The sequence below is a fragment of the Bombus impatiens genome, unplaced genomic scaffold (assembly GCF_000188095.3).
Source record: "Bombus impatiens unplaced genomic scaffold, BIMP_2.2 scf_0487, whole genome shotgun sequence".
NCBI classification, from domain to species: Eukaryota; Metazoa; Arthropoda; class Insecta; order Hymenoptera; family Apidae; genus Bombus; species Bombus impatiens.
Window position 1 is genome coordinate 1729161 of NT_176906.1, and position 11785 is coordinate 1740945.

The 11785-nt window shown below is 40.1% G+C and overlaps 1 protein-coding gene across 1 annotated transcript in view; it reads left to right on the top strand.

Annotated features, from left to right (window-relative positions):
- The first annotated feature begins 4173 nt into the window (after window positions 1-4173).
- LOC100748651 (MOXD1 homolog 2) overlaps window positions 4174-11785 on the top strand; it is a 172172-nt gene continuing 164560 nt past the window's right edge. The window contains exon 1 of the mRNA XM_003490919.4: window positions 4174-4978. The gene's annotated coding sequence lies outside the window, so the exon portion shown is untranslated. The remainder of the gene's footprint in view (window positions 4979-11785) is intronic.

Below are 11785 nucleotides of genomic sequence, written 5' to 3' on the forward strand. Positions count from 1 at the left end.
TCCGCAGTGAAAACTCCGTAATTGTGTTTCTGTATGGCTGCCACGGCATGAAACGTACGGAGTCGTTAAGGTGCTTCGTTTTTCAGTGTTCCGCGGTCTGAGTTCAGTCGCAAACATGATCGATGAGCACGCGAAGGTGCTCCTGGGATTCACCGAAATTCCGTGTACGCAAGTCGCTACAGAGTAATGAATTGATAGAGTGTCTCGAAACGATGCGTGCGACCATACGAGAACAAGACAAGACGCAACATCCTTCATCCTCCGAATAACTCGAAAAAAATGTCGTAATAATTTAATCTTGCTTCGAGGATGAAATATGTGCCAGTATTTGCCATTACCCCTGGTATATAGCAATGTCTGTGAAAGTACGTTGATTAAGTTATAATAAGATTATAAGTTAAGTTATAAGAAGATTTCATGTTTTATACGTGGATATTCTTCGTCGCCATAAAATGGGATTCTACCATTATTATATTCAAGACCGGGCACGCGCGTGATCCTAACCGGTTGTACCGATACCTATTTGTAGAATGTGTATGAAAATCCTTAAGTCCCGTAAATCACGAGTTATGGAACAGACGTAAATTACGATTATTGCTGGTTTTACGACACTCGACAGCACCTTCGTAATCCGACTGTCACGCCGTAAAAGCGAGAGTAAGAAATTGCAATAAGTAGAAATTTTACGATTGTTCGATCGTCAAGGTTACGTGTGCATAGGTTTCAAGAGCAGACGTCAAAATGTAAAGAAAGAAACAAAAAAGAGAGAAATACGGAAAAAGCGCCATTTAGTTGAGCCCGGCACGAGTCATTGTTTTGGGAGTCATAAACAGATGAACGCTGGAATTAGTTTACTGGCAATACGTCATTCGCAATTTATTCGTTAATGATCGACCCATTGAGCGAGCTCATTGCCGTCGAAATGGGATTTTCGTGTTTCCTCGAGGACTTCAAAATATTGTACCTCATCTAAATTGCTTTTCCGGCAATAGGATGATTTAGTATTTGACACCAAGCAGTCGTTAGTAAAATTATTTCCTTTCCAATAGTGGTTCTTCATTGCGAAACGATCGAAATATATATGATGAATTTTCAAATGCAAATACTTGTATACTGATATGCTATCCAAAACATAAATGATGAAGTATCCGAACCATAATTATATTATATCACTATGACACACTGAATTTAATTTATTATCATCTGATTAAAAATTTAATAGAACGAAATGTGTTCATTTGAACGATGATCTCTTGTCCTGGTGTATTACGAATTTCGGTGCATTAGTGGCGGGCACATGAAATGGAATTCAGAATTGTGGCCTGATATCAATTTTTAATGTGCAGCTCTTTCAATGAATTGCACGCAATTATCGTTATATTACACGGCGAATTGAACGTTAATTACTTCACCTGGTATAAATGTAATTGTTATTCGATTTGGCGACAATTTGTGATATCGGTACATAAAACATATACCCTCGCCGACGTTATTGCCTTTCATATCGTAAATTGTTTCGAAGGTCTCGAAAGGCGACTAGCTCTAGCTCGTGCCAGACAGGAATTTAATCCTTGGCTACTAAGGATTAAGGGTTCAAGAGCGAATGAACTTTCATTAAAAAATCTAATTTTCGAGAGGGACTACGTTTAACCTAGGGGATAGAATTAAATTTTATGCGCTTCCTTTTCCGCTCGCGGAAGCATGAAACTTGGTTCGCTTAAGAGATGCCTGAAGCAGACGACAAATGCCATTTTGTCGGTGAACGTACGAGTATTCGTAGATTAGTCGGCTAAACAAGAATGATGTTATTTTTTATATTCTCTTAAAAATTTTGCACGGTTCTTCCAACATATACAGAATGAAGATGAAAGTAAAATGATTTTCTTTTGTTTAAGAATGTGTATGCGTTTGCCCTAAATATGCAACTGGGATTTATTCTTACAACACGGTTTCATCTCAAAGTAAACGGATCTACATATTCAGCCAGTTAATTGCTTGGTTCGTGTGATGCGGGTATCATGGTGAAGATTAGCGAAACCTCGTAGAGCATGAGAACTAAACCAACCGATGCGCGCATTAAGTTTATGCGTTTGCCGTGTGCTACATTCGAAATGAGAAGATCAGCAAAACGTTTAGGATGTCGGTTTAAATTCAAAACTACTTTCTGATGCGAACCTAATACAAGACATCGACAAAAGAACTTATTACGTTCGCGTTTATGATATTCAAACGTGAGTGAGATACGGATTAAGGTGGAATTACGTTTCGCGGGGGATAAAAGCTCATTTACACGGCGGAAGTAGCAATCCATAGCGAAGTGGCTCCCAGGGATGTAATTATATTCGTCCTCGGCAGTATTAAAAGAATATATTCCTAATGAAAAACGTAGAGTCGTCAGCGTACAAAATAATTGAGCTCATTGCCGGTTGACGATGAATCTTCCTTGAATTACTTCGCGCCGATTCTTATTTTCGAATAAGAATAATAAATGTTCCAATTAATTTGCATCGATATGTATGTATATTGTACGAGTTGAGCAAATTTTTGTAGAAAGAATGTAGAAAGGAAACGTTAATTTCTCTTATACGTATAGCTGTTGCGCAAAATTATGTTTAAAAATCTCATGATGTTTAAATGCCGATTTTGTATAATGATTTTATTCGGGGATTTGAGAGAATTCATAAGGCTTTTTCGTCGAATTTGTACTTTTATGCAAACTTGTACTATTAAAATTTAATATTCAGATAGTACGATTAAAAAGATACTTTTCAGTATTCGTATTCCTTTTTCCCCCCTTTCCCTGCGCGTATTTTTCCGTTTGTACATGTAGAGATCGTTTTATCTTTGACCATACCATACGAAACTCGGTAAAATGCGAAGTTTAATATTTTATATTCGTACCAAATTTAAGGACGCGTAAAAATTTGAAGCACAAATATTATAAATATCGCAAATGAAATTATTTTGCTAGTCGTAGTGTCAAACTTTAATTAACGCTTTACTAAAAAAATATAAGGATATTACCAAAAAGAAAAAAACGTACGGGCGCTAATGTATAACACATCGGGCGAATTTTATTTCGTCGATTTAAAGCCGCGTCACGCAAATTGAAACACAGTTTTGTCAAACGCTAATTATACTTTCTAAATGTATCACTCATACGAAAAGCGAACACTGTTTCGATGGAAGCAAAAAGTGTCTTCGTGATTCATGAAATTTTACGTTTTTAATCGGAGTTCGTCGACAGCTTTCGTCGTTTACTATTTCGGCCCTCTCACGCTCGAGTTTTAAATGAAACGAAACGGTCTTCGAGGAGCTACTCGGTATTTGGATCTCGAGCATCGTGCTATGTAAGCCATCGTATCCTTCAAAGGGCCATCGTTCTGGCCCCAAACACGAAGGGTCAAAACACTTCGGTGCACTTGCCAGCGAGAAATCCATCCTTCGCGAGTATGATAAAAAGATCTCCCCACCCATCGTTTTCTTTCCCTCACCCTTCGCTTCCTGTAACCCCTTTCCCTCTCTTACTCCCCCTTTCTTTTTCTTATTCTAGAAGAATGGAAGGACTCGAAGTGGCGAGCATGTGCCACGGGATTGGCCGGGGTACTTTCTTGCTGTTCGTTCGAAAAGCGGAGTCGAAGCGAGTCGGGTCGAGTCGAATCGGGTGCGAGGGTGTACATGCGCGCGTGTACTAGCGCCGAAATATTTCTGAAAGAGCGGCGGCTGACGGGAACGAGATCCGGAAAGTCCTTGGAAAGAGTGCACCTAAGACGCGGTGTCGGGAAAAAGTGAGAACGCAAGACGGACGAGAAAAGAAAGATGCAGTAGAGAAGGAGAAAAAAAGAAAGCGAAAAGAGAGAAAAAGAAGTATCGAGAAAGAGGTACGAGGGTGAGGGTATACACCGAAGAAACGGGTGGTCGTTCGGTCGTACGTGAAGGGTCGGCGTTAGGCAGTTGGAACGTGGAATAGCGAGGAAAAGGATAGATGGAGAGAGAAAAAGAAATGAAGCGTGGTAGGGTGAGAGTAAGGGCAAAAGGACGACGAGGGGTATGAGGGTGAGAGAGGAGTAAGGGAGGGACAGAGAGAAAGAGAGAAAGCTGGACAAGGGGTTGGTGTGCCTAGGGTCGCGCGAGAAGAGAGCCGGGGAGTGGGGAGATTCCCTAGCAGAAACCAGTCGAGTCCCGGCCTCAGGTCGCGACGGGTGTTCAGTTTACAGGCGAGCGCCGTACCGTACGGTTGGCCTGCATGCTGTTTCGGGTTGTATATTCCTATGATAGTTATTGGAGGCGGTGAAAACTTTGCAACCTCCATAGTTCCATACGGTGAACGACAACGTGTTAATTTCGAAGGAAAGTATCGAACGATAATAACGATATTCCTTGTAGTGAATAAAACTGTCGAATCATACTGTATAAATGGCTTACACTTCGTTAATCGCGTGTGACCACATCGTACTTTCCAAATATTCCTAACCAGTAAACCTCGTCAGTAAAATAATATAACCGTGACAACATATACAAAACTATCGTGTCTGGATGTACTTACCAAGGGAGGTTTTGCTTCGAAACGTACACGCATACGCGGCATAAACAAACAAAGACCGGAGGTCTCCTTGAAACAGTAGCAGAGAACCAGTCGACGATTTCATAGTGTAAACTGCGGGACGAACGTTCGCGGTGTTCTTGTTAGTTATCGTAGCTGCCGCAGTTGTCGTTGATCGTCGCATCGGGTATAAACGGTGAAAAACTTGGACCACACTCGAAGGACTCTAAACCGTGATTCAGTGAGTGAGAGTGACGGAAGTGTGTAAACAGGGCGAAAAGTGGAAAAAGGAAGAAGTTATCTTTTTACCCTACCTTTTTTTTAACGGCCAAGATAGTTCGCTAAGATTTTTTTTGCCACTTGTACTTCTTCAGCCGAGGAGCTCACCGACTATTAAAACTGGCAGCAACTTCAAGGCACTTCATTCGCCGAGTGGTAAGTTTTATCTGTTATTATCTTTTATTCTCTATCTATTTCTTCTCTATCTGTCTTCCCTTGTTTTTTCTACGTACGATCGTGAATTAGGCATACTTGCGTCTAACTTTACTCGACTTTCCGATTGATAAGATTTGTACGCCATAGAAGGAGTTCGAGAGATTCTCACAAAGAAATCTCTTTGACGACATCGACGTTGATCGGTCGTCCACTTACGAATACGATGACCCCTCGATCTGCTCCGGAATAGAAGACGCGCGACTCGTCGAGATAGGCCCCATCCTACTTTTTCGTATTTCCTTTTATCTTGTGCACTTTACCTGATCGTCTCCTTCTCGTGCTTTGACCGTGCCACATCGTAGATAGGATCGCATGCTGCGCGACTGATGTTTACGCGCCAAAAAAAAAGATGGCTACCCCGCGGTGATCGCCAACTTCGAGTTATCGCAACAGGATCGCAGATCGAGTAGTCTCGATCGAATTTTCCCTGATGGCTGGCGATGTCGCCAGTCTTGACGGATGGAAACGTGCTTGTTCGTGGATGGGGCTCGTTATCGCTTATGACGAACGTAACGTGAGTACGAATTACAATTTGTTCCGTTTTATCCGATAATAAAAAGCCGGAAGAGATCGATCTTGTCTCCTTTCGTCAACTTGTCACACAATGTTTTATCGGCCTACTCGTTCAATATTTATGTCCGTTGACGTCCTTCAACGATTCGTATACTCCTTTTCGCTAGCATAGTTATTCTTATTCTTTTACAAAATTAATACTGTATAAATATCAGACGTTGTTTAAGATCAGAGAGATTGCGTTTATTCGAACGAGATGGTGAAAGAAAGAAAAAGATACAGAAAGAATTCGTTATAAATTAGTTTTATGCTTAATCCTTACTTTTTCCGCTTTAAAATTTTCAATTGAAATAGTATCCACTTTTCTTTGGTCGCCAAGAGTTTGAGCGTTCGTTACCGGGGAATTTACTATTCACTAGGCTGAATGCTTAATTTGCGTGTATGTCGCTTTTGGTTGCGTACGCAATATATCGTCAGAACCCAGTTCGACTGCAATATTCCCTGGCTTTTTGCAATTCGAATTTTCACAATCAAGCTGCTCCTAAGCAACGACTGTGTCCACGAATGTTTATCTTGATACCGTGGAAAATGCTCGAGTTTCACTTTGTGCAGCGGAGCAGAGGCAGGACGAAATTTCGGAGTAATCGAGGTTAGAAAACTTTTAAAAACACAACTATGGTTCGGCTTTTCGACAGAATTTTTGAAAACTCGGAATAGATATGATGAATTACAAACTTTTCCGTTTCTCTTATCAATTCGTTTTAAATTCTTGAAAACTGATAATGCATCGACCTATAATTTTATTCTAACGAATGTGGCGAATTACATTTGGAAGTTATATAGAATAAAGGTATAGAAATGATGCATATCATAATTACAAAGATGATAATATAATACTGTAGAATAAGATAGGATCCATAGGAAAAGAGCGATCGTTATCCAGCAACATAAATGTAAATATACTTATTAGAAGAGAATATAAAATATAAAAGAAAACAGAATATTTCGCATTCAACATTATACCGCTCGCGATGTGTCTTCCTTATGTGCCTGGATCGCCAAACGCCTATGTTCTTTCCTCAGTTCGGCTTTGAAATTTGAAACGAACACCAAGGTCAAATAAACAGTTGCGAGACTAAAATAGTATCTTTCAGGCGATGCTGTTGACTATGCCAGTTCATCAAATAAATTATACTTTGAATTTGAAACTACAATAATATGATAAAATACAGGTATCGATTCAAACGTAAAATTACAAGTGTTTCGGAAACTACTCGGTAATATATAATCATGTATGATACTTAACAATTTTGAAGTACGTTAGAAAATCCTAATGATATTCCATAACTGAAAGAGATTTTCTAAAATTCATAATAGAGCATCGTGGACACGATTTATACATCGCTTGGTTTGTTCAAAGACGATGATGATGAATGACCTAATTTCTACAGGACCAGTTAAATAGTTCTTATGAAGAGCCCGAAGTATAATGGCTGTATCCACGGTGGAGACAGAGAATTTAAGAGCATTGTCGTGTAGCGGAGCTGAGTCGGAAATAAGAAAAGTTTGAATGAAACTCTTTGCTCAAGGTCCACCGTTAGGTTAGGAAAAGTCCTTCTCCCGTTCGCCCGCCATATCCTGAATGTCTCTAAATCTTCGGGGGACCATCTTCGGCCGTATCTGTGCCGATGGAGAACGATGGCGATGGTGACGATAAAAAATACGACACGGAAATGATGAGAAATAAAAGCACACCGGCAGTACGTTTTTATGCTGTAATCTTGATGGTTACGTGATACATGTGGCAACGCGTATAAAAGAGAGATATATTACTTTACGAAGGAAATGAGATTTTTATTCGCCACGTCCGCGGAAAAAGAGAGAGATCGGGTTGAATTCTAATGCGTCCGAAAACATTAATTTCGAGTTTGAGGAATTACGCTTATCGCTGACGGTTCTCCGGATAGTGTATAACGCTAGTGCCCTCTAGGCTTTCGTCTTTTTTTCCACAACGTCCCATTAATTTCGAGCCAAACGATTCAAAGGAGAGAAAGTTTTTTTATTCTTTGTTCAAAGTGTGTTGCGCGCAACACCGGGTCCCCGTTGATATCAATTCTTTTTTCTTCATGCAATATGTTTCCACTCACACCTTTATCCCCGCTCCGCTTTTTCTCTCCTCCCAACGTTTTGCATCGAAAATGCTACGAATGCAAACGTGTTGGCCGAAATTACAGGAAATCAGAGGAGTACGATGATTTTAAAGAACGAGAAATCTAACTTCGCTCGCTTAGCAGATCGAGGAACCATTTCTATTTTAACGAGTAAGAAATTGTTCACGAGCTTTTGTTATTTTTCGAAGCTAAAGATAAGTCTTAATTTAGCATAGCAGAATATTCTATCGAATTGTATTTGGATTATTGATAGTTTTTTAAACAAGTATGTAAATAATTAGTTACATATTTGACAAAGGTTGTACATAATTAAAATGCATTACGACTTTGACAAGTTCTGCAACGTGCTATTTTAACGATGGCCATTAATGTATCGATAATTAAACTCTCGTAATTAATTGCTAACGATGGTAGTGTGACGATTACTTATACGATTGGCTGATGAAATTCACATGAACTATTCTACGGGTACCCTACAATTAGCCACGTTCTCTAAATAGCCGGTTCTATTACAAATGACTCGGCGTTTTTGGACCGTTGTTCTAAACGACTTCTCCGAATATTTTTGACAAATCACTTTGTGCTCGATCCTTCGCGGAGCCAGATAGTTGTATAGTTTCAAATGTCTTCCGTATCATTTGCGTCTTACATCCTGTTACGTCACGCCTAAGCCCTCTAGCAGCACAAGAAATGAGAGATCGCGAAGGAAAAGAACTACCACATCGGCCTCGTCTTCGCCTTGCGTCGACTTCGTCTATCTCCGTGTTTTGATATAGAATACGTATACGGTTTGGTCGGTTAGTCGTGTGTAGCAGGTCGAGCAACATCGTCGTTAGCCGTCGCAACATCAGCAACAGCGGCAGCAGTTCGAAAGTTTCGGGCCAAGGCGTAAAGAAAATTTCCATAAGTTGAGGGATGGCTTCTTCGCAAAGTGAGAAAAGATTGTCGCACGAGAGGCGAAAGCGCCACGAAGACCGGAGATGGTGCAGGCGGATAGCGCCACCACTGCTATACATTATTCGCTTGTCCTGTGTCACGATCTTTACCGGCTATCTCCTTTAAGCCCCTCTACCAAAGGTCTTCGTTTGTCTGAAGTGCGAGACCGTTTGCGTTTCCATCTCTTATACTCGTTTCCTTTCTCGCATCCAACCATCCTTTCTTTCCTGCGGCCAACACAGCAGCGCGTGCTTTCTGCTCGTCGCATCTGCATAGAAATCACGCGAGAACGGCTCCCTGCGTGTTGCGTGTTATTTCTTGACTCCAGCTACTGTCAAATATAATTTTCTCTTCCCTTTTCTTCTCTATCCTTTCGTCTTTGTGTAATTCGGTAGCATCGCAAGCTTGGCAGTTTAGTTCAGAATTTTGCTTTCGCAGAATATAACTTGAATGAATGCTGATATTTTCTGCATGGTATCGCGGTCACGTTGAACTTCACGTTGTTTGGAAGAATTCAAATGAAGAACTGATTTAATTTCTACTTACTTTGCACCGATTATTTGTCATTTGTCTTTTCATCGTTTGCAACGATTACCTCCTTCGCTATAGTCGGACTATATCGCGATCTTCATTTCCTTCGGTAGTTATCGCGATCCTGCGTATTCAACAGCGACTCGATAATGACGTTAAACACGTACCATGTGGGCCTCGAAGGAGTTGAATCGTTAGGTCGCAGTCTAAATCGTAGAAACAGATAAGGCGACGTTAAAGGTCGATATCGGTTGTGCAGAACCGCTCCTCTCTCTCGCACTCTCTCACTCTCTCTCTTTCTCCCCCTCTATCACCCTACGAACGGTTGGCTCACGCGAATTCTCGTTTTGCGAGCCGCGCGATACGATCTCGTATATTTCCCGCGTAGATTTCGCGCCTCGTATTGATCTGACTTATTTTATGCGGCTAATAAATTAAGAGTCCGGTATTAATGCACGAAACGGGCGTTGCGTTTCTCTCCTTTTCTAGCACTGAATTACAAGTTCCTGTATGGATAACTTTTCTTTCTGTTAAATATTAACCGTTCGTTCCCCTTCACTTTGAAATTTCATCTACATTTTGTAACAATTTCATTTATTTATAAGTGTCCATGTCGAATTAAAATTGCGAGAGAAGATCTTGTATGAGTTGATATAGTTCTCTTTGGCCAAGCTTGATCTACGAGATCCTTTTTAAATATTAAACCTTCCCAAATAATGCTTCTGTCACTCGGCAGAGCCAAGAGCCCAAGTCCTAGTTTATTGCGTTTCAATGCGGTAGGTCTCACGAGTGTGACAAAATGCAGAACTGCCCTCGACTTGTGCTCTCTCAAGGGCGACATAAATTTAAGGATTAATAAGATTCTGGAATAGCGTGTACTTTGACGCTTTAACGTCCGCATACTTTAATTTTAGAATCAAGCTTAACTTTATTTTTACGACGACTACTCCTGTATCAACATCTTGAGAATTTTTTTACTTTAGTCATCATAGGCATGTATGTATTTGTAGAATTAATTCAAACAATTTTTCATTAGTACAAAACTCACACTGAAAAAGAAAAAAAAGGAAGGAGAGAAAAACAAAAGAAAAAAATAAATAAGTTATCATAGTAAAAAATGATACTTGTAAAGAAGTACGATAATTCAAACAGAAAGCATGCAGCATCGATTTCGGAGACGGAGGTGTCCTGCCGTGAGTGTAACATATGCTAATTCTATAGCGTGAGCTCTTCCCTTTTTCAAGCGGCACGAACGTCTCCTTTTCCCTCAAGAGAGCGAGCAAATCACGCATTTTATCCGTGTTTCCGTTCGTATCGTCGTTGGTACGCGTTTACAGCGTGTGCCCTCGTATTACCATACTTGGCACCATTGTTATTCCAAGCATTGGCGTGTCAGAGTATAATTGAATGTATAACTGCATGCATACCCATACCCTATATTTGCCTTTATTCGATATATATATTTAAGTTTCTTTTTCTACGTTAATGTGAATTTTCATGCTCGTTAGGTTTGCAATGGAAGTGCAAAGCAACTCGTCAGCGGTGTGATTAACGTCTCGGCTAATTCCAATTAATTTGATCTGTAGGCGTAACATTGGCAGTTCGTTGCACTCTGGTAATTATCTTAATGCAAAGTAAACTTTGTTGCACTGTTTCGTTAAAGTACGCAACCGAATTACAGAGATCGTCTCGAGTCTGTTTCTTCGTTTGGAATCCGACTTGTGATCTTTTATTTATTGTGTGTGATATTACAATATTCTGTTAATGTATAAATTCTTCAATGTTGACTTGGTTTGATGTTTCTGTCTATATCATGTGATACACGAACGTGAAATTAGCAAATAAAATTCAGAAAAATTCCCATTTTACGGGTTTCACCGAAAAAGTATCAGTGAAACAGTTGCAAACGAGGCAACACGCAGATATACGTTTATTAAAACTTCCATTCCAACTGATGTGTTCTGCCAACTCGAAAAGTGGCCAAAATAGTTAGAGGATCTCGAGTTCGAGAAATGAAGGAAATTTCAGACTCTCTGCCGTACGATTCAAAAGCATTTGATGCTACATAACATTTTTTTTTTTTGCTAACTATACCAATTCATAGAATCTTCCAATATATTAATGATTACGACTCGACTCCTCAACTTATTTTCTTAAATTACGTTTATGATAACTATGATTTTATGATGATCTTTAAAAACGAATTTAAGACATATCATGCAAGAAATTGATATGAAACATGACATATATGCTTGATCATCACACGAAACATTGCAACGAACTTCAAATAGGAATATCGAGGCATGTATAGTTTATTGTACGACGGTAGATGGTAGTCGAACAGAAGAAACGTTCTGGAGAGGCAGACATACGCCTACGTCGCCTTATCGCATTCCCTGTGACGCGTGTTAATTGCCTTTAAATTCCATCCAGGGTCGTAATAGGCACCGCCTTAATGATAGTCGAAAAGAATACTAATGGAGAGAAAACGAAATTCCCAGCGCAGGAGGCTGATCTGTAATTTCGTCATGGAAATGTCAAAGATACGGATGGCAGCGGAGAGTACATCGAGAGAGAGAGAGAGAGGGGGGGGGGG